This window comes from Salmo salar, chromosome 10 (assembly GCF_965601325.2).
Source record: "Salmo salar chromosome 10, fSalSal1, whole genome shotgun sequence".
Taxonomy (NCBI): Eukaryota; Metazoa; Chordata; class Actinopteri; order Salmoniformes; family Salmonidae; genus Salmo; species Salmo salar.
The window spans coordinates 74,991,414-75,014,159 of NC_138300.1; the positions used below are offsets into that span (position 1 = coordinate 74,991,414).

Here is a 22,746-nt window from a genome sequence, read left to right on the forward strand (position 1 = left end):
CGTGCGCGTGCACACACACACACACGGCTGACTTGACTTCAGTAGATCTGCTGATGGAATGTTCTTCACAAGCTAAGGTTAGAACCACTGCACCGTCTTACGATCAGCAGCATAGCCTGGGGAAATTAAATCACCATTTACCATTCCTTTAGTGCTATTTTAGGGGGGAATCTATGCATTGGTGTTTCCAACCTTACATTTCAAAGCATTTCTGCACAACCCTATATTATTACACACACACACGTGTGTGTGTGTGTGTGTGTGTGTGTGTGTGTGTGTGTGTGTGTGTGTGTGTGTGTGTGTGTGTGTGTGTGTGTGTGTGTGTGTGTGTGTGTGTGTGTGTGTGTGTGTGTGTGTGTGTGTGTGTGTGTGTGTGTGTGTGTGTGTGTGTGTGTGTGTGTGTGTGTGTGTGTGTGTGTGTGTGTGTGTGTGTGTGTGTGTGTGTGTGTGTGTGTGTGTGTGTGTGTGTGTGTGTGTAATAATATAGGGTTGTGCATAAATGCCTTGAAATGTAAGGTTGGAAACACCAATGCATAAAGAAACGTCGTACGTTCGTTCATAAATATATATATATATACGAACGAACGTACGCCGTTTCTTTATTATTACTATTTTCTACATTGTAGAATAATAATAGTGAAGACATCAAAACTATGAAATAACACATATGGAATCATGTAGTAACCAAAAAAGTGTTAACCTCTATGGGCTAGGTGGGACGCTAGCGTGCCACCCGTGGTGCACTCCATCAACAGCAGGTGCATTTCAAGAGCGGCAAATTTGAATCCAAATAAATGTCAAAATTCAAATTTTTCAAACATACAACTATTTTACACCCTTTGAAAGATAAACATCTCCTTAATCTAACCACATTTTACGATTTCAAAAAGGTTTTACGGCGAAAGCATAAATTTAGAGTATGTTAGGACAGTACATTTACAAGAGTTGTGTGTAATGTTTTGTCAAGTCAAAGACAGGGTCACCAAAACCATAAAACTAGCTAAAATGATGCACTAACCTTTTACAATCTCCATCAGATGACACTCCTAGGACATTATGTTAGACAATGCATGCATTTTTAGTTCTATCAAGTTCATATTTATATCCAAAAACAGCGTTTTACTATGGCATTGATGTTGAGGAAATCGTTTCCCTCCAATAACCGGCAGTCAAGTCAGCGTCACAAATTAAATAATTAAAATTAGAAAACATTGGTAAAATATTATATTGTCATTTAAAGAATTATAGATTTACATCTCTTGAACGCAATCAACTTGCCAGATTTAAAAATAACCTTACTGGGAAATCACACTTTGCAATAATCTGAGCACTGCGCCCAGAAAAATACGCGTTGCGATACAGACTAGACGTCATGTTGGGGAGATCTAAAATCGAAAATACTATGTAAATAATCCATTACCTTTGATTCTCTTCATCAGATGTCACTTCCAGGTATCACAGGTCCATAACGAATGTAGTTTTGTTCAAAAAAGCTCATCATTTATGTCCAAAAATCTCCGTCTTGTTAGCACATGATCTAAGCCAGCCGGACTTCTCGTCATGAACGAGGGGAAAAAATATATTTCCGTTCGTTCAAACATGTCAAACGTTGTATAGCATAAATCATTAGGGCCTTTTTTAACCAGAACATGAATAATATTCAAGGTGGACGAATGCATACTCTTTTATAACGTATTGGAACGAGGGTACCCAACATGAACTCGCGCGCCAGGTGTCTAATGGGACATCATCGTTCCATGGCTCTTGTTCGGTCAGATCTCCCTCCAGAAGACTCAAAACACTTTGTAAAGGCTGGTGACATCTAGTGGAAGCAATAGGAAGTGCCAAAATATTCCTCAGCCCCTGTGTTTTTCAATGGGATAGGTTTAAAGGTAATACAACACATCAGGTATCCACTTCCTGTCAGAAAATGTCTCAGGGTTTTGCCTGCCAAATGAGTTCTGTTATACTCACAGACACCATTCAAACAGTTTTAGAAACTTTAGAGTGTTTTCTATCCATATATAATAAGTATATGCATATTCTAGTTACTGGGTAGGATTAGTAACCAGATTAAATCGGGTACATTTTTTTTATCCAGACGTGCAAATGCTGCCCCCTAGCCCTAACAGGTTAAACAAATCAAAATATATTTGAGATTCTTCAAAGTAGCCAACCTTTGCCTTGATGACAGCTTTGCACACTCTTGCCATTCTCTCAACCACTTGTTGGGTTGCTACATGATCCCATCTGTGTTATTTCAATGTACAATTTAGAAAATAGTAAAAATAAAGAAAAACCCTTGAATGAGTAGGTGTCCAAACTTTTGAATGGTACTGTGTGTGTGTATAAATGTGTATGACTTTTTTTGTAAAAAAGTATGCAACTTTTTTAAGCCAAGATAAATCACTATAGAGCTCTCTAGTGAGTTGAAATGGGTGCGGAATGACTGAGTACCGTGTCAATTGTAATACTTCTAGGTCATGATAAGACTTCATAGTGAACCATTTAGAGAGCTTTGGATTTGAGGTGTGGACTTCAGGAAATAGGTGCAGGGCTCTCAAAAGGCAACTTTTTCCTTATATAGAGTAATGATGCACTATGTAGGGAATAGAGTGCCATTTGGTACACAGCCCAGGTCTGTTAATGTAGATATAGCCCTATACAGTATGCTGTATGGAGGCTAGCCAGAACTGCTGAAACAGAAAATGATTGCATTAAATCAAATTGAATTAAAAGCAAATGATGCTGTGGCTTGTTGCACTATATTTATTATAGAATCATGAACTGGAATGATGGTTAGATATAGGATAAGGAACAACGGAAAGCATATGCATATGTCAAATCAAACTTTATTTGTCACATGCGCCGAATACAACACGTGTAGACCTTGCCGTGAAATGCTTACTTTACAAGCCCTTAACCAAGAACGCAGTTCAAGAAAGTGTTAAGAATTTTTTTACCAATAAAACTAATGTACAAAAATGATAAAAAGTAACACAGTAAAATAACAATAACGGGGCTATATACAGGGGGTACAGGTTAGTTGAGGTAATTTGTACATGTAGGAAGGGGTGAAGTGACTATGCGTTGATAATAAGTAGCAGCAGTGTTAAAAACAAAGGGGGGGGGGTGTCAATGTACATAGTCTGGTGGCCATTTGATGAATTGTTCAGCAGTCTTATGGCTTGGGGGGGTAGAAGCTGTTAAGGAGCCTTTTGGACCTAGACTTGGTGCTCCGGTACCGCTTGCCGTGCGGTAGCAGAGAAAACAGTCTATAACTTGGGTGACTGGAGTCTCTGATCATTTTATGGGCTTTCCTCTGACACCACCTATTATATAGGTCCTGGATGGCAGGAAGCTTGGCCCCAGTGATGTACTGGGCTGTTCGCAATACCCTCTGTAGCACCTTACGGTCAGATGCTGAGCAGTTACCATACCAGGCGGTGATGCAACCAGTCAGGTTGCTCTCTATGGTGCAGCTGTACAACCTTTTAAGGATCTGAGGATCCATGCCAAATCTTTTCAGTCTCCTGAGGGGGAGTAGGTGTTGTCGTGCCCTCTTCACGACTGTCTTGGTGTGTTTGGACCATGATAGTTTGTTGGTGATGTGGACACCAAGGAACTTGATGCTCTCAACCCGCTCCACTACAGCCCCGTCAATGTTAATGGGGGCCTGGTCTCTGACCTCCTCCCTATAGGCTGTCTCATCGTTGTCTGTGATCAGGCCTACCACGGTTGTGTCGTCAGCAAACTTAATGATGGTGTTGGAGTCATGTTGGCCACGCAGTCGTGGGTGAACAGGGAGTACAGAAGGGAGCTGAGCACACCCCTGAGGGGCTCCCGTGTTGAGGATCAACGTAGCAGATGTGTTGTTGCCAACCCATACCACCTGGGGGCGGCCCATCAGGAAGTCCATGATCCAGTTGCAGAGGGAGGTGTTTAGTCCCAGGTTCCTTAGCTTAGTGATGAGCTTTGTGGGCACTATGGTGTTGAATGCTGAGCTGTAGTCAATGAACAAAATTCTCACATAGGTGTTCCTTTTGTCCAGGTGGGAAAGGGCAGCATGGTGTGCGATTGAGATTGCATCATCTGTGGATCTGTATGCGAATGTTTTTTTGGGTTTTTTTTACCTTTATTTAACTAGGCAAGACAGTTAAGACTGGTGTAGTAGGATTCAATCTTAATCCTGTATTGACGCTTTGCTTGTTTGATTGTTCATCTGATGGCTTAGCGGGATTTCTTATTAGCGTCCGGATTAGTGTCCCGCTCCTTGAAAGCGGCACCTCTAGCCTTTAGCTCAATGCGGATGTTGCCTGTAATCCATGGCTTCTGGTTATGATATGTGCGTACGGTCACTGTGGGGATGACGTCGTCAATGCACTTATTGATAAAGCCGATGACTGAGGTGGTGTACTCCTCAATGCCATTGAATGAATCCCGGAACATATTCCAGTCTGTGCAAGCAAAACAGTCCTGTAGCGTAGCATCTGACCACTTCCGTATTCAGTGAGTCACTGGTACTTCCTGCTTTAGTTTTTGGTTGTAAGCAGGAATCCGGAGGATAGAATTATGATCAGATTTGCCAAATGGAGGGCGAGGGAGAGCTTTGTATGCGTCTCTGTGTGTGGAGTAAAGGTGGTCTAGAGTATTTTCCCCTATGGTTGCACATTTGACATGCTGGTAGAAATTAGGTCAAAGGGATTTAAATTTCCCTGCATTAAAGTCCCCGGCCACTAGGAGTGCCGCTTCTGGATGAGCATTTTCTTGTTTGCTTATGGCCTTATACACAAACACATGCATACGCAGGCACTGGAACCAACATGAACTAAGAGGGATGTTTAATAGTGCAACTTCAACCATAAATGAGTTACTTATCTTACTGTATGTCATGTTATGTTATTCAACCCATCAATGTGAAGGATTCCATTGCACGAGGCCAGTCACGTTACTGAACACACACTACAGACTCCGTCTGCATGGCAACAGTCTTGCCAGCCCCAATGCCGTAAAGCCATCAGGGCCCGTAATGAGATTAGGCATAATCTCATCGATTTAAACTGTATTATGATTTTTGGGCCTTTTTGTGTTGGTATTTGGGGGATCCTGTGTGTGTGTTTTTATATATATATGTGTGTGTGTGTATATATGTGTGTGTGTGTGTGTGTGTGTGTGTGTTTTTATGTGTGTGTTTTTATATGTGTGTGTGTGTGTGTGTGTGTGTTTATATATGTGTGTGTGTGTGTGTTTATATATGTGTGTGTGTGTTTTTATGTGTGTGTGTGTGTTTATATGTGTGTGTGTGTGTGTGTGTGTGTGTGTGTTTATATGTGTGTTTGTGTGTGTGTGTGTGTTTTTATGTGTGTTTTTGTGTGTGTGTGTGTTTTTATGTGTGTGTGTGTTTTTATGTGTGTGTGTGTGTTTTTATGTGTGTGTGTGTGTTTTTATGTGTGTGTGTGTGTGTGTGTTTTTATGTGTGTGTGTGTGTTTATGTGTGTGTGTGTTTTTATGTGTGTGTCTGTTTTTATATGTGTGTCTGTGTCTGTCTGTGTCTGTCTCTGTGTCTGTCTGTCTGTCTCTGTGTCTGTCTGTCTGTCTCTGTGTCTGTCTGTCTGTCTGTCTGTGTCTGTCTGTCTCTGTGTCTGTCTGTCTCTGTCTGTCTGTCTGTCTCTGTGTCTGTCTCTGTGTCTGTCTGTCTCTGTGTCTGTCTGTCTCTGTCTGTCTGTCTGTCTGTCTCTGTCTGTCTGTCTGTCTCTGTCTGTCTCTGTCTGTCTGTCTGTCTGTCTGTCTGTCTCTGTCTGTCTGTCTGTCTGTCTGTCTGTCTGTCTGTCTGTCTGTCTGTCTGTCTGTCTGTCTGTCTGTCTGTCTGTCTGTCTGTCTGTCTGTCTGTCTGTCTGTCTGTCTGTCTGTCTGTCTGTCTGTCTGTCTGTCTGTCTGTCTGTCTGTCTGTCTGTCTGTCTGTCTGTCTGTCTGTCTGTCTGTCTGTCTGTCTGTCTGTCTGTGTGCTTGCATTTGTATATGCACATATGTGTGTTGGAAGCATGCAAGCAGAAACTAGCTCGCTCAACATTTTATTGCCCTACAGTCCAGCACTCTGGCACTTACGTGTGTGTGACGCCTCTGTCATACAGTACACACGCACACACTGGAAAGAGGCCCTGTGTTCAACAGCAGAGAATCTCTCAGGATTAACACTTTGAAATAGTGAAGTAGGCTTTTCCCAACAGGCATTGGGCACGTGAAATGGTTCACGAGATAATTAACGTTCTGTGTCAGTCACACTTAGTGACTTGACACGTTATTCTTTCTGTGATTAGACAGAGGCAGCACACACGCACAGGCGCGCGCAAACACAGACACACACACACGGCGTGTAGCTTGATTCGTGATTAGAACCAGCGCGGTAAGCCTAACACTAGGCCAACCGCTAACTGCTAGCCCCACTGATGATCAGTAAAGGAACTCATGACTGCAGTCAGGACTATACTTTACTTATGTCTGGAACAGCACATACAAACCACCCTTCCACACTCTCCCAACTTGGCACACGGCCACAGCCCCACAGTTCCTGTCAGAGCCAGTTGGGTAATTAACTTTTCATCAGGTGAAGTTAAACCCAGTCTATAGCCCTGTATCCCCCCCCTCCCTCTGTCTTCATACTGCAGCCTGACGCTGACAGTCAGAGTGGCTGATGTTGAAAAGAGGCTGGCCGGAGCATTTTATTGGAGCCCCGCAGCGCACAACCCTTTCTGAGCCCAATGGGATCCAGATGTGGCTTTTCAAGCCTGGTGACAATCACAATTTGTGTGGGGGGGGGAGAGATTCAGGAGTCACTGCCAGACACACACACACACAGAGTGCGCGCACACGTTCACATTCAGACACACGCAGATACTTTAACATGTGCGACACGCGTATACAGTGAGGGGAAAAAAGTATTTGATCCCCTGCTGATTTTGTACATTTGCCCACTGACAAAGAAATGATCAGTCTATAATTTTAATGGTAGGTTTATTTGAACAGTGAGAGACAGAATAACAACAAAAAAATCCAGAAAAACACATGTCAATAATGTTATAAAAGGATTTGCATTTTAATGAGGGAAATATGTATTTGACCCCTCTGCAAAACATGACTTAGTACTTGGTGGCAAAACCCTTGTTGGCAATCACAGAGGTCAGACGTTTCTTGTAGTTGGCCACCAGGTTTGCACACATCTCAGGAGGGATTTTGTCCCACTCCTCTTTGCAGATCTTCTCCAAGTCATTAAGGTTTCGAGGCTGATGTTTGGCAACTCGAACCTTCAGCTCCCTCCACAGATTTTCTATGGGATTAAGGTCTGGAGACTGGCTAGGCCACTCCAGGACCTTAATGTGCTTCTTCTTGAGCCACTCCTTTGTTGCCTTGGCCGTGTGTTTTGGGTCATTGTCATGCTGGAATACCCATCCACGACCCATTTTCAATGCCCTGGCTGAGGGAAGGAGGTTCTCACCCAAGATTTGACGGTACATGGCCCCGTCCGTCGTCCCCTTGATGCGGTGAAGTTGTCCTGTCCCCTTAGTAGAAAAACACCCCCAAAGCATAATGTTTCCACCTCCATGTTTGACGGTGGAGATGGTGTTCTTGGGGTCACAGGCAGCATTCCTCCTCCTCCAAACACAGCGAGTTGAGTTGATGTCAAAGAGCTCCATTTTGGTCTCATCTGACCACAACACCAGTTGTCCTCTGAATCATTCAGATGTTCATTGGCAAACTTCAGACAGGCATGTATATGTGCTTTCTTGAGCAGGGGGACCTTGCAGGCGCTGCAGGATTTCAGTCCTTCACGGCGTAGTGTGTTACCAATTGTTTTCTTGGTGACTATGGTCCCAGCTGCCTTGAGATCATTGACAAGATCCTCCCGTGTAGTTCTGGGCTGATTCCTCACCGTTCTCATGATCATTGCAACTCCACGAGGTGAGATCTTGCATGGAGCCCCAGGCCGAGGGAGATTGACAGTTCTTTTGTGTTTCTTCCATTTTGCGAATAATCGCACCAACTGTTGTCACCTTCTCACAAAACTGCATGGCAATGGTCTTGTTGCCCATTCCAGCCTTGTGTAGGTCTACAATCTTGTCCCTGACATCCTTGGAGAGCTCTTTGGTCTTGGCCATGGTGGAGAGTTTGGAATCTGATTGATTGATTGCTTCTGTGGACTGGTGTCTTTTATACAGGTAACAAACTGAGATTAGGAGCACTCCCTTTAAGAGTGTGCTCCTAATCTCAGCTCGTTATCTGTATAAAAGACACCTGGGAGCCAGAAATCTTTCTGATTGAGAGGGGGTCAAATACTTATTTCCCTCCTTAAAATGCAAATCATTTTATTACATTTTTGACATGCGTTTTTCTGGATTTTTTTGTTGTTGTTCTGTCTCTGTGTTCAAATAAACCTACCATTAAAATTATAGACTGATCATTTCTTTGTTAGTGGGCAAACGTACAAAATCAGTAGGGGATCAAGTACTTTTTTCCCTCACTGTACACTGACACACACAAATTCCAACACACAGGCACACACAAATGTACAAGCGCACACACATACTCACAGGAGAGAAAGCACTGAAACACACCCACCCATTCATTACAGTGTACATCTAGTGTGCCCGTATGTATTACGTACTAGATTGTGTCACATTAAGTGTTTGTGAGACAAACGTGTAGAATTTAGAATGCTATAGTGATTCATAAGAGGTATTTCAGATCATGTCTTCGCATGGTCTCCGAAACAGGACACTGTTCATTGGTGTCCTAGCTAGCTAGCTACTTCCCTCGTCATAACGTTAACAGAAGTCCAGACTCTCGTAGTGGCTACCCCATAGTTTATGCTAAGGTAGCCACGCAGAGCGGCACACCTATCAATATAACGTCATTCGTCACTATGTGCTGACGGAACTTTATAACAATGGACCCCGTGCGAATTGGATAGCCTGTGATAATTGGATAGCCACCCATGCAGAGACATACAAATTGTGTTAATGAGTTCATCTGACTCTAAGTAAGTAGTAACGGGGCTTGATTGCCAAAATCTCTCACTATCCCTTTATTTAATGTTTTGGGAGTGGCGGCAACGATTTAGCAGTGACTGCCTGCCGCTGCTAAGTTAATGTAGGAGAAATACTATTTCATAACACTCCGCCTACATCACATTAAGCCCTGAGGGTCCCTCTTTCAGACACAGCGTGTTAGCCTCCGTCTCCTTACAGTACTCCAGTCTCTGTCTGTATTCCAAATGGCACCCTATAACCCTTTATAGTGCAATGCTTTTGTCCAGTTTCCATAGGACTATGGTCAAAAGTAGGGCACTATATAGAGAATAGGGTGCCATTTGGGATGCACACTGTGTACGAGCCCTAATCAGCGATGGCATTTCACACAAAGGTAATGCTGTGGGATTTTCTAAACAAGTCTGAGTGGAGGTGATGGCTCAGAGCCATTATAATTCTCTCCCACAGCAGGCTTTGATCCAGAATGACATGTTTTCTATGTGGGAGAGTTTCAGAAAAGCAAACTACAGTGGTTCGTCCTTTAAAAGTTGCAGCATACTGCGGCGCAGCTTGCATGGTGCTGCATGATTCTATTGCACGTTATTTAAGTGTGAACCACTTGTACCATTTAATGCTAGTTAATGCTAGTTTGACTGCCAGAGGGCATCTTTGAGAAGCATGTGATAGCCTTCAATAGTGGCTGTACTAAAGAATTGAACCTTTTTTTGTAAGAACATAGTATATGGGACTGATTTTAAGAGATTTTGCTTAATTATTTTGATTAATATTATGGTGTTTCTATTCCAAGAAAAACAAAAAACCCTCTGGGTTTCCGTTAGGATGAAACGGAAAATATGGCGCTGTAAAACGTGGCGGTCGGGAGTACAGTACCTGGCTATTTAGCTAAAGAATCCCCGTGTCTTGCAGGCACGCGGGACACCGGGGTTCAATTCTCCGATGGGGAGGAAGGAGTAGGCTGTCCTTGTTAATAAGAATTTGTTCTTAACCTGTTAGGGCTAGGGGGCAGTATTTGCACGGCTGGATAAAAAAAAATGTACCCGATTTAATCTGGTTACTAATCCTACCCAGTAACTAGAATATGCATATACTTATATATATATATATGGATAGAAAACACTCTAAAGTTTCTAAAACTGTTTGAATGGTGTCTGTGAGTATAACAGAACTCATTTGGCAGGCAAAACCCTGAGACATTTTCTGACAGGAAGTGGATACCTGATGTGTTGTATTACCTTTAAACCTATCCCATTGAAAAACACAGGGTCTGAGGAATATTTTGGCACTTCCTATTGCTTCCACTAGATGTCACCAGCCTTTACAAAGTGTTTTGAGTCTTCTGGAGGGAGATCTGACCGAACAAGAGCCATGGAACGATGATGGCCCATTAGACACCTGGCGCGCGAGTTCATGTTGGGTACCCTCGTTCCAATACGTTATAAAAGAGTATGCATTCGTCCACCTTGAATATTATTCATGTTCTGGTTAAAAAAGGCCCTAATGATTTATGCTATACAACGTTTGACATGTTTGAACGAACGTAAATATATTTTTTCCCCTCGTTCATGACGAGAAGTCCGGCTGGCTTAGATCATGTGCTAACAAGACGGAGATTTTTGGACATAAATGATGAGCTTTTTTGAACAAAACTACATTCGTTATGGACCTGTGATACCTGGAAGTGACATCTGATGAAGAGAATCAAAGGTAATGGATTATTTACATAGTATTTTCGATTTTAGATCTCCCCAACATGACGTCTAGTCTGTATCGCAACGCGTATTTTTCTGGGCGCAGTGCTCAGATTATTGCAAAGTGTGATTTCCCAGTAAGGTTATTTTTAAATCTGGCAAGTTGATTGCGTTCAAGAGATGTAAATCTATAATTCTTTAAATGACAATATAATATTTTACCAATGTTTTCTAATTTTAATTATTTAATTTGTGGTGTTGACTTGACTGCCGGTTATTGGAGGGAAACGATTTCCTCAACATCAATGCCATAGTAAAACGCTGTTTTTGGATATAAATATGAACTTGATAGAACTAAAAATGCATGCATTGTCTAACATAATGTCCTAGGAGTGTCATCTGATGGAGATTGTAAAAGGTTAGTGCATCATTTTAGCTGGTTTTATGGTTTTGGTGACCCTGTCTTTGACTTGACAAAACATTACACACAACTCTTGTAAATGTACTGTCCTAACATACTCTAAATTTATGCTTTCGCCGTAAAACCTTTTTGAAATCGTAAAACGTGGTTAGATTAAGGAGATGTTTATCTTTCAAAGGGTGTAAAATAGTTGTATGTTTGAAAAATTTGAATTTTGACATTTATTTGGATTCAAATTTGCCGCTCTTGAAATGCACCTGCTGTTGATGGAGTGCACCACGGGGGGGACGCTAGCGTCCCACCTAGCCCATAGAGGTTAACTAGCTTGCCTAGTTAAATAAAGGTTACACTCAGAGCATAACATTTCTACACCCTAATTTTCTAATTCTAGTCTAACCAATTCCCAAACGGAGATTCAGTGAAAATAAAAATCGCATTGATTTATCAAGACCAGTCCCCATGCTTGTCTCAGAGCAGCGCAAAACGGTGCTTAAATAGTTGTAGGCTATTGCTTCTAACTTCAATACGCTCTTTAAATAAATAAGACCTACACCACGTTTAACAGCACATTACTCAACACTAGTGAGGCTCAAGTCGCCTACAGTTTATCGAAAAAATATGACGTGATTCTCTGCCAATAATTACATACTGAGGATTGGAGGATATTTCTGTAATTCAGTAATATTTATTCCCATAGTAATTCGTTATGGATCCATAACTAAATAAACATCGGCATTTTGAAAGAGTATTTTTATCATTCTTTTATTAACAGAAGCATAAAGATGCCATTATTAGTTACATGGTTTTAGTTTGAAAGTGCAGACTGGCACTAAGAACAGAACAGCGGGAACGTTTCCCTAGTTAGCGCCGTTATTAGTGCAATGCCCCTTAAAGTGTTGCCAGTGTGGCGGGGTGGGGGTCAACCTTCCTCCTCCGCCCTTCCCCTTGGGCTAGGTCGGTCTTCTGTGCGCGGCTCTGCGGCCCATCCCACGCCCCTGCCCTCGTGCCTTGAACCTCGCGTGCTTTCAGTGAATACAGCTGGAGAACTGCAAGGCAGTCCCATTGTGCGCCACTCGGGAGCCATGACCAATATATACTGTCCTGCTAATAACAGGGTTAATAATATATCTGTGAGAATATCCAACCGGCTTTTAAATAATTCTAAAATAATAATAGTAATTGCTTTGTTTTAAAAAAAAATATTTTGGATATTTCGTTTTCAAACAACGTGAAATGAGCAAGAAAAAGGCTGTTTATGACCATGGCGTGAGACATAATTTGTAAATAATGCCAGTTTGTTATTTAGAATTATTTATTTATGTTTTTAGAGGGAGAGAAACCAAAAAACTACAGACATCTCATGGGTCTCTCAGTCAAGGCCGGCACAGGTATTGAACCAGCATCTGTAGCAACACGGCTTGTACTGCTATGCAGTGTCTTAGACCGTTGCGCCACTCAGGCGCTGTATAACATGACCGGCCGGGAGTGGCCTACAGTAAGAGCAAGATAATCCTAACAAAATAAAATAATTAAAACCTTAGTGTAACAATTTTAGTAAGTAAAACTGAAGTCGGGCACAATTATCAGTTTCTATTTATGTTTATGTGGCCCATTCATTGTCAGTTAGACACAGTAGGACCCAAAAGTATAATCAGTGCTTTAACTCCCCCTTGCGCTGGTCTGGAGCAATGAAGTGGTGACGCAGGGTATCGTACTAAACCACAAATTACCTCTACAATACCACAGCATAATCGCACAACTTTTAGTGGAGCAACCACTGTACATCACACTAGATGCATATTCTGTAGTAATCGCTGATGTCAAATGTCCTACATGGCAGTAGCTAACTTGAATCTGCCGCAAATAAGAGTAAATGGCCATTCCGAGAGCAACGCGAACACACACACACACACACACACACACACACACACACACACACACACACACACACACATGCTGTAACAAGAGAGCGGGGACGTTTTCATAGGCCACTGTAAAAGTGACGTTAATACTATCACATAATGAGTTTGTAATGCAAATGAATGTGCTGCATATGTCCTCCTCCTACATTCAGGCGGAGATCCTTCTGACTTGGATAATTACGGCCCAATCTCCAAGTTATCTTGCCTAGCCAAGGTACAAAAATGATTGCACTGACTGTTGACCAATAGGTTTGAAGCTTATTTCCTGCAATTCTATACATTTTGTCATAGGGTGCAAAGAAAATGTTGTGGTTTTTAAGCGAATTTTCTTGCAATTCTATAGGCTAAGAAATCTAAATTTAAAAAAAGTTAGCTGACACGGGCTAGTTGATCTGGACATTTCTGACAAGTTAGAAATAGCTCTCTAAGGTCTGTAATGACTAACATGACCAGAGGAAATGATGATGCACTAACCAATTTACAAATTGCACCTTGTGCATTCTACTATTACAACTTTCAAGAGTAAGTTTAAAGCCGGACTGAGTTCCTTAAGAAAAAAAAGAAAAATATTATGATTGGGTGGCTGGTCGGGGGACCCCTCCTACTGACCCCTCCCACAGTTTGGGAATCACTGCTCTAATTCACTGTCACATGTCTGATACATATTCACTCGTTGGATGGCTCTGTCATTGAATGGGTACCCGCCTATAAATATCTGGGCGTTTTGGATTGATAAATATCTGGGCGTTTGGAATTGATAAAGATCTAACGTTTTTAAAAAAACATGCTGATGAGCTAGTTAAAAAGCAAAGAATTTAAAGTAGGCTTCTTTTTTTTAATAGATTTAGCATCTCCCTGAACAGCAGGAAGCAGATTGTGCAGTCAACTTTCCTGCCAGTTCTTGACTATGGTGACAGCATTTACCAGAATGTAGCAGCCGCTACTCTTAAACCATTGGATGCCGTCTACCATAGCGCCCACTGTTTTAATACTCACTACTGCATCCTGTATCAGAAGGTCGGCTGAGCTAAAGTCCCGTAGATCACTTCATTACTCCCTTCTTGTTTACAAAGCTCTGCTCTACAAGCTTTCAACATACCTCACTTCCCTGTTCAAATATACAAATATGAGATGGCAAAACCGTTTGCAGGGTTGGTTAACTCTTGAGGTCCTGCTTGTCTCCATAAAGTTTGGTAAATCCGCCTATAGTTTTTAACGTACCACAGCTAGGGAATACCATAAACAAATTACACCTGGATTTCCTGATGCTGATAGGACCGTTTCAAACTCTGTTGTTTAATGAGTTTACTGAAGTGTGCAATTGTTTCAATTGACTATTATAACCTGTTGTAATAACCTGATGTAATGTGTTTATAGTTGTCTTGGTAGTTATCTTTTCGTTGTATGTGTTGATGGAATTTTTGTCCTCAGGGCACTATTGTAAATGAGACGCTGGTCTCAATTGGGCTTCCCCGAATAAATAAATGATAACAGAGTGAAAGTTTGTCTTGTCGTTTTAGTAGGCTACACACGGTATTGGTCCCACATTGAAAATGTTTTTTTTTTTTTTTTTAGGCCTATCTGAAATGCAGGCATATCCACCATTGACCTTATACCCGTCAAATAACACAAAGAATCACAGATATCTTTAAAAGATTGCAATGAAGTAAAAAAGCAAAGGTCTAAACTATACATTACGCTCCAAAATTTGCCAAACAACCAGTAGGCTTACAGGAGGGTAAGCCAATGAATTAATTATTCTGGCACGGTGACCAGGGCCATAAAGGTTGTAGCTTACCATTTAGATGAGTTGCAGCCTCCTCCATTCTGTGTTGAACCTCATGAGAAGTTTCTGATTCCAGTCACCTTCCTGGCAAAATGTACTTGTCCGGTCCCCGTAAAATGCCAGCTGGACAAGCTGGGCTTTTCATTGATGTAACAAGCTGCGTCTGTGTTCACTAATCAACCTTCTTCAGAGTGGAGAAGGAATTTTCTCAGATTGCTGTAGATGTCCCACATGTAATCCATATTCATGTTTCAGTGCCAACCACATTGCTGACAAAAAGGCCCGCCGTATCTTTGAAGAAAACTGAGTGGGGTCCATTTGTTGTTGCTCGCTGTGGTTGCGATTTCGCTTTGCAAGAATCAATAAACTCTGCTTCCACTGGTTCAGTTTTGCTTAGATCCAACAGGTCGTCAGGTGGTAGGGGCTGGGGGTAACGGAGGTGCTTGTTGTGATGTTGTCCTTGTGCTGTTGGTGCTAGGCCCTGGCTCTTCTCGATCTAATTGGCCACCAGGCAGCGCGGGAGATGGACGGGTATTACATTTGCTGCTAGGCTCCTCAACCTCGGTGGTGCGGTCAGCCAGCTGCTCGGTGAGCTCGGAGAACACTCAACATGGTGGACCTCCGTGATTTGTTCTTGGCAGTGCCAAGATTAGCCAGCTGTTATTATGCAGCTCTCCTCTACCAAAACGTAACTAAGATTGTAGCTATTAGCTAGCCTATTATTAGCTAGCCTATTATTAGCTAGCCTATTATTAGCTGTCTGGAAAAGTGAAACTTTTTTTAATTTGACCCAGCCATGGGTGGGATACAATGAGTTTCCTAAACATGGTTATAAAGCCAGTGCCTTATGACATTGCATGACTAGTTGCCCAATTGGAATGCATTTTTTGGTTTTAACTACTAAATATTACATCTCTTCAGTTCTATCTTTTTCTTGTTGTGCATATTCTCTCGTTCGTTCTGTCTCGTTGAATGATACTTGACACACTGTAGGTGTGCATTCACTTAGAACCGCTTTCCTTCAATCTGAGCTCCTTTTTCTGTCTGTGTCACACGTTTGGAATGAAATGGCCTGCAAGGCTGCCCATGACATACCCCTAATGGGCATGTTGCTCTTTTTGGGTGTGGTCAGAGATGAGCTAATAGATGAGTGCTACATTTCCCAGAATACGAGAACTTGATTCAATGACGGGGTCAATGACCACTCTTTTCTGTGGCACACACCATGTTTTGGAGGCTACAATAAGCCTAAGTACCAAGTATGAGTGGTATTAGGGTCTTCTATGTTCAATAGAAAATATCATCATATATTGAGTATATCATCGTTTGAGTCTTTACTCTTATTGATTGATATGGAGTTCTGCTTTGGTCTTAAATACTCCAGACGTATGGTAACTTCAAGTTGTTCGGGATACATTTCATGTAACAGATGGTGTGCATTTAATTAGCTGGGGCTGGGCCCTATCCGATAGTCATTGAGAAGTCCTTCACTTTATTGCAGCGCTCTCATAAAGCAGCAATGACTACCCCGTGATGCTAACCGCTAGCGCTCACCACATGAAAGGGCTATCCTCCATTAAAAAGTGTGATCTAATCGCAGCACGATATTAGCCATTAACCAAGCCCACATGTGTTAGGGGAATGAGAGAGTCGGTTGAAGATGCAGCCGGTCCCAATTCACTCCCTACATCTTGCCTTTGGCCCTAACGCTTCGATATGTTTGCCAATCTGAATGGTCTGGATAGCTTCCACCATATTGCTTAGACCGTACAGATCTAGAAAATAGAAGGGCTGGGGCCAGTTTGAAGTGGAAGGGATAGATAGCGATTTGGGACTGGCTGTAGAAGTCAATGGAAAGACTAGCCTGTAGGCATTGGCGACACTTTATTTAGATAGTCCCCCCTGTGATGCTTCATCATGCTCATCAGGTTCACCAACTGCCTGTTACTGTACATGATAAATGGCCCCTGTAGATGTCAATACAATCGCAGTTGACAGTTGTCAATACAGTTGCATAAATACACCTAAATTACAGTTTGTGGAAGGTTTTTGAGCAAATATACGCTACCGTTCAAAAGTTTGGGGTCACTTAGAAATGTCCTTGTTTTTGAAAGAAAAGCTAAAAAAAAAAATGTGTCCATTAAAATAACATCAAATTGATCAGAAATACAGTGTAGACATTGTTAATGTTGTAAATGACTATTGTAGCTGGAAACGGCTGATTTTTTTTAAATGGAATATCTACATAGGCGTACAGAGGCCCATTATCAGCAACCATCACTCCTGTGTTCCAATGGCACGTTGTTAGCTACTCCAAGTTTATAATTTTAAAAGGCTAATTGATAATTAGAAAATCCTTTTGCAATTGTTAGCACAGCTGAAAACTGTTGTGCTGATTTAAAGAAGCCATAAAACTGGCCTTCTTCAGACTAGTTGAGTATCTGGAGCATCAGCATTTGTGGGTTCGATTACAGGCTCAAAATGACCAGAAACGAATAACTTCCTTCTGAAACTCGTCAGTCTATTCTTGTTCTGAGAAATGAAGGCTATTCCATGTGAGAAATTGCCAAGAAACTGAAGATCTCGTACAACGCTGTACACTACTCCCTTCACCGAACAGCTCAAACTGGCTCTAACCAGAATAGAAAGAGTGGGAGGCCCCGGTGCACAACTGAGCAAGAGGACAAGTACATTAGTGTCTAGTTTGAGAAACAGACGCCTCACAAGTCCTCAACTGGCAGCTTCATTAAATAGTACCCGCAAAACACCAGTCTTAACGTCAACAGTGAAGAGGCGACTCTGGGATGCTGGCCTTCAGTGTGTGGAAGCCAGGAGATGCTAAATGTGTTTTATTTTAATTTACGGTTTATTACCGTGAGACTGGCAGTTATTTGCTTGACAGTTAGCGGCTGAAAAAATGTCATGACCGACACTGCCCTATTGGGGTAGTGTGTAAGAGTTGTGTATGTCACTTTTCCATAAAGTCAGTCAGTCATTGGTCCCACACACAGAGTCTGGAGGAGCAGAACAGAACTATACACTGAGTGTACAAAACATGAACACCTTCCTAATATGGAGTTGTGCCCCCTTTTGCCCCCAAAACAGCCTCAATTTGTCGGGGCATGGCGTTCCACAGGGATGCTGGCCCATGTTGACTCTAATGCTTCCCACAGTTGTCTGGGTGTCCTTTTGGTGGTGGACCATTCTTGATACACCCGGGAAACTGTTGAGCATAAAAAACCCAGCAGCGTTGCTGTTTTTGACACTTAACCTGGTGCGCCTGGCAGATACTACCATACAACCGTTCAAAGGCACTTCAATCTTTTGTCTTGCCCATTCACCTTCTCAATGACACGCATACACAATCCATGTCTACATTTTCTCAAGGCTTAAAAAACATTCTTTAACCTTCTCCTCCCCTTCATCTACACTGATTGAAGTGGATTTAACAGGTGACATCAATAAGGGATCATAGCTTTCACCTTGTCAGTCTGTCATGGAAAGAGCAGGTGTTCCTAATGTTTTGTGCACTCAGTGTAGTTTAACGCTGAAGAGTATAGTGGGATGAACCCACCCAGCCTGACCGAGTGAGTTCACAACAGAAATCACCTTACAATTTTACCTCAGACCACCCCATACAGCCATGAACTGGGTCAGTCTCACTGCTTTACATTATAGTGAACCAGCTATCTTGGGTACACACTCATCCATGTACTTTGTGCATGTAGCTATGTACTTATGATGGTGTGTGTGTGTGCACGTGCGTGCGTGCGTGTTTGAGAATGTCAGATATCACTAAGGCTCATCTCTACATGCTGCACTGCTGTATAAACTATCCCATATTATTTATAGTATACTGTAAACGACATTAAACACAGGCTATCTTTTCTATGTGGAGGCCTCAGTGTGACCTCCACTCCTTGGTCTTGTTCATTTCTCCTCCCCCTGGTCCCCCTTAAGAGGAGGAGTGCGTGGCTCATCCCAGTCCTTCGAGCTCTTCCTTCAAGGTACGAGATGAGGAGACACTCTACAGTGCTCCCCCCCCCCCCCCCCCCCCTCCCAAGGAAGAAAACACTGGCCCTATTCTCATAGAGATTATGAGGGAGAGCGTGAGGGCACACCATGAGGAGATGGAGACGCTTTAAAGGAAGGAGTTGAGGATAAGAATTTAGGAGAGAGGGAATCATATGAAGGTGGGTGAGGAGGGAAAAAAGGAGACAGACCTATCCAGTTCCCATTGGGGTGAAATAAGTTAAACTTCAAGCCAGATGTGAGGATGATTACAGTAGAAGTGTTCTTCTAGCACAGGCTACACACAGGATTACTTTCGCGCTCAAACAGGAAATGCTGATAGGAGAATGCAGCCAAAGCAAACACACACTCGGGCCCAAACTTGCCATCTGGAGAGGGCCTGCACCTGCTACCAAAAGAAGGTGATGTCATTCTCCTGAAAGAAAGCCACATGTGGGTTGAGTTGTTAGTCAGTTACACACTGAAAGATTCTAAAACTATCCTCAAAGGAAGACCGAGGAGTAGGCTATATCCTGTGATTACAGCAGTAAAGTCTAAACAGACCGTCTCTGTCGAAAAAGGTTTTAAATAAGCCTATTGAACTGCACACAGGCAGCAGCACAGTTCAGACTAATCACTTTGAATGTGGAAGGCTTTGATTTGAGGACAAGACTCCCAGTAAAAGTGAATGCGTTTGAGCCAATCAGTTGTGTTGTGACAAGGTTTGGGTGGTATACAGAAGGAAGCCCTATTTGGTAAAAGACCCAAGTCCATATCATGGCAAGAACAGCTCAAATAAGCAAAGAGAAACGACAGTCCGTTATTACTTTAAGACATGAAGGTCAGTCAATCCGGAAAAAGTTTATTCGAGTGCAGTCACAAAAACCATCAAGCGCTATGATGAAACTGGCTCTCATGAGGACTGCCACAGGAAAGGAAGACCCAGAGTTACCTCTGCTGCAGAGGATAAGTATATATGAGATATTATACAATAAATCATCTCAGTAGTTTTACAAACCGGAAGATTTAACCTCAGCCCACTTTTGAAAATCAGTTTTCCTCCTATAGTGTCTGAAATGTGCATGTTTGATATCGGCTACAGAATCACTGATCTACAGTACCAATCATCTTGCAGTACAATAGCTAGCTACACATTATGTGAAGATTAGAGATTCTGTGCCTCCCCTGGCTCAAAATGATACCCTCAAACGTGCTGAAAATCTTGTGTAGGTTGTAGCAACTGTATGAGCAGGCTTTGTAAACTCTACTGCCATGAGTGTTTTCCTGTGAGGTAGAGTGGCAGTAGTGGGTTAGGACTCCCCAGTGAACAAAATTGGTTGAAAGACATTTTCAACGTCTTTTCAACCAAAACGTTTCAGGAGGTCTTTGCCTCAGCTTGAGGGGCGTGAGTCACACCTAATCCCCCACTAGCCCCCCAGCAGTATCAGGATAAACAGTAAACATGGAGGCTAACATGTGGACAGGAAGGTGAGTGGCAGCCAACATGAATCATTTAAGACTTTACATTACGGCTTCATCCAAACAGTATGTATTGTGAATGGGTCGCAAATGGGTTACAGTACATTGGTGGCGTTTGTCAAGCCAGTAGGTCACCTATTAGTATTTTCCCGAGGACAATGAGGAAACTAGGCTAGGAGAAGAGTATTGGGTCCCAGGCTCTGAAAAAATGAGTGGGAACCAACAGCAGCTAGCTAGCTAATGATGCTAACTTGTGTTAGGCCGAACAGGGCATGACCGGGCTGCAGTACATTCACATGAAGGTTCACTAGCTATTAGCCGTAGCCTAGCGCTGAAGGTTCACTAGCATTTGCCATCGTCTAGTGCTGGAGTTACACTAGCATTGGCCGTAGCTTAACGTTGAAGAGGTCCTGACAGGCAAATTAGCGAGTCAGCGTCCGTCCTGCTCTCCCTGTCCCTCTCGACGCTGCTCACTAACACCCCTTACACCAGGGCCACCGCCGTGTGCTGTGCCACCTCAGAGGGTGTGAAATTGTGCTATTTCTGCAGGGGCGGTCATGCTAACAAGCTAACACCAAATGACAGCGTGGAATAGCCCTCAGGGTACTGGCTCCAACTGGACATTATCATTCTGCTATTACTTAGCTAATTTAGGGATGGCTAATAGAGCACTGCTGTTACACACACACACAGGCACACATACACTGTACAGTAGAGGGAGTACAGGCCAGCCCAGTGTGGGATACAGTGAGTTTGTTTTCCTCTTCTGTCCCTCTGCAGTGTCTAGTCCCAGTGGAGGTCACCGCTAAATCACCCTGACGCAGTCCCACTCATTAATCATAGACACACACGCACGAACAGTGTCTTTGGAAAGTATTCAGACCCCCCCCCCCCCCATATTTTTTCCCCCCGTTAGACTTATTCTAAAATGTATTTAAAAAAGCATTTATCCTCAGCAATCTACACACAATACCCCGTAATGACACACAATACCCCGTTTCTTTTCTCTCTTTTTATTTTAATGTAATTTTTTTTACCTTTTTCTTTCGATTCGCTCCCTCCTGGTGTTTCAGGGGCCAATTCAATAAGAATAACACTGGGTTAGTTGGTTTGTTGTCTCCAGTGCAGGACTACCCAGGGTTCCCGCTCATAAAGTGCAAATCTGGCCTCTTGGAATTTGCCTGCTTAATCACCACCACGCTCATCTACAGCAGTGGAGAGAGGGAGGGCTAGCGGGAGGGAGGGCTAGCGGGAGGGAGGGCTAGCGGGAGGGAGGAAACGGAGAGTGAGTGAGTGTTTTAGCAGCAGGGGAGACCTACTCCCCTTGATTATCACAGATTGGAGTGTGTGTTTTGTGCGTATGTGTGTGGGTTGGTGTGTGCTGTAGACTGGGGTCACACGCCAGCCGTCCCGCGGATTAATAACTTTGCTCAAGCAAGAGTAAACTTTTTGTATGGAAGAGGTTCGGGAAAGTCAGCGACTATGATGTGAGCAGGCGTGATCACCGACAGATTAGTCTGCGTCACTCTCTTTTTTCCCCTTCTATCGCTCCCTACTGACTGGTTTGAAAAGGCATGACATGCCTGCTTAATGCCCCCTTTAAAAAGGGGAATTGGAAACCTCTCATTTCCATGCTCAAAGGGGCATTTTGAGTGTGAATGCTGTCTCATAAATGGTAACGATATGTCCATATACTCAGTACACATGTAACGTGGAAATACACTTGTAGTAACTGTACACAAGCTCACACACACACACACACACACACACACACACACACACACACACACACACACACACACACACACACACACACACACACACACACAGCACCATCCACACTCCCTCCACCACCCCCCACTCACTTCCCACACCAGTTAATAAAGCCTCAGCACAGTATACACTCGTCTCAGATTACCCATAGTGCCGCAGGAGTTTGGTCTCTCTCACCGCCGTCCCGCACTTCCAACTGACTCCACTCGGCCCCGTCTGTCTCCTAATGACCCGTAATGGCAAACTCTTAAGATCCTTAATGGGCAACTGAATCTCCTCTGGCCCTCTAGCACTCCCAATTCCACTCATATAATCAGATTAACTACTCTCTCCTCTCTCTCGTTGTGTGTGTGTGTGTGTGTGTGTGTGTGTGTGTGTGTGTGTGTGTGTGTGTGTGTGTGTGTGTGTGTGTGTGTGTAATGATCAACTGAACACAGAACAGAGAACTGGACAGTGGTAAAGTTAGCTTAGATAAGAGGCATCACTGTGACATTGACCTGAGGCAACGCCATATCTTTTCATAACCCGATAGGTCACAGTCCTCTCCCCATGTAGCCCACTGCTATTGGCCCACCTGCTGTGATTTACAGATAGCAGAGCCGTACATGATGGGTATTAGGAT

The 22,746-nt window shown here is 43.0% G+C and overlaps 1 protein-coding gene across 10 annotated transcripts in view; it reads left to right on the forward strand.

Moving 5' to 3' along the window:
• myo9ab (myosin IXAb) overlaps nt 1-22,746 on the forward strand; it is a 230,216-nt gene that overhangs the window by 88,992 nt on the left and 118,478 nt on the right. The gene's annotated exons all lie outside the window — the stretch shown is intronic.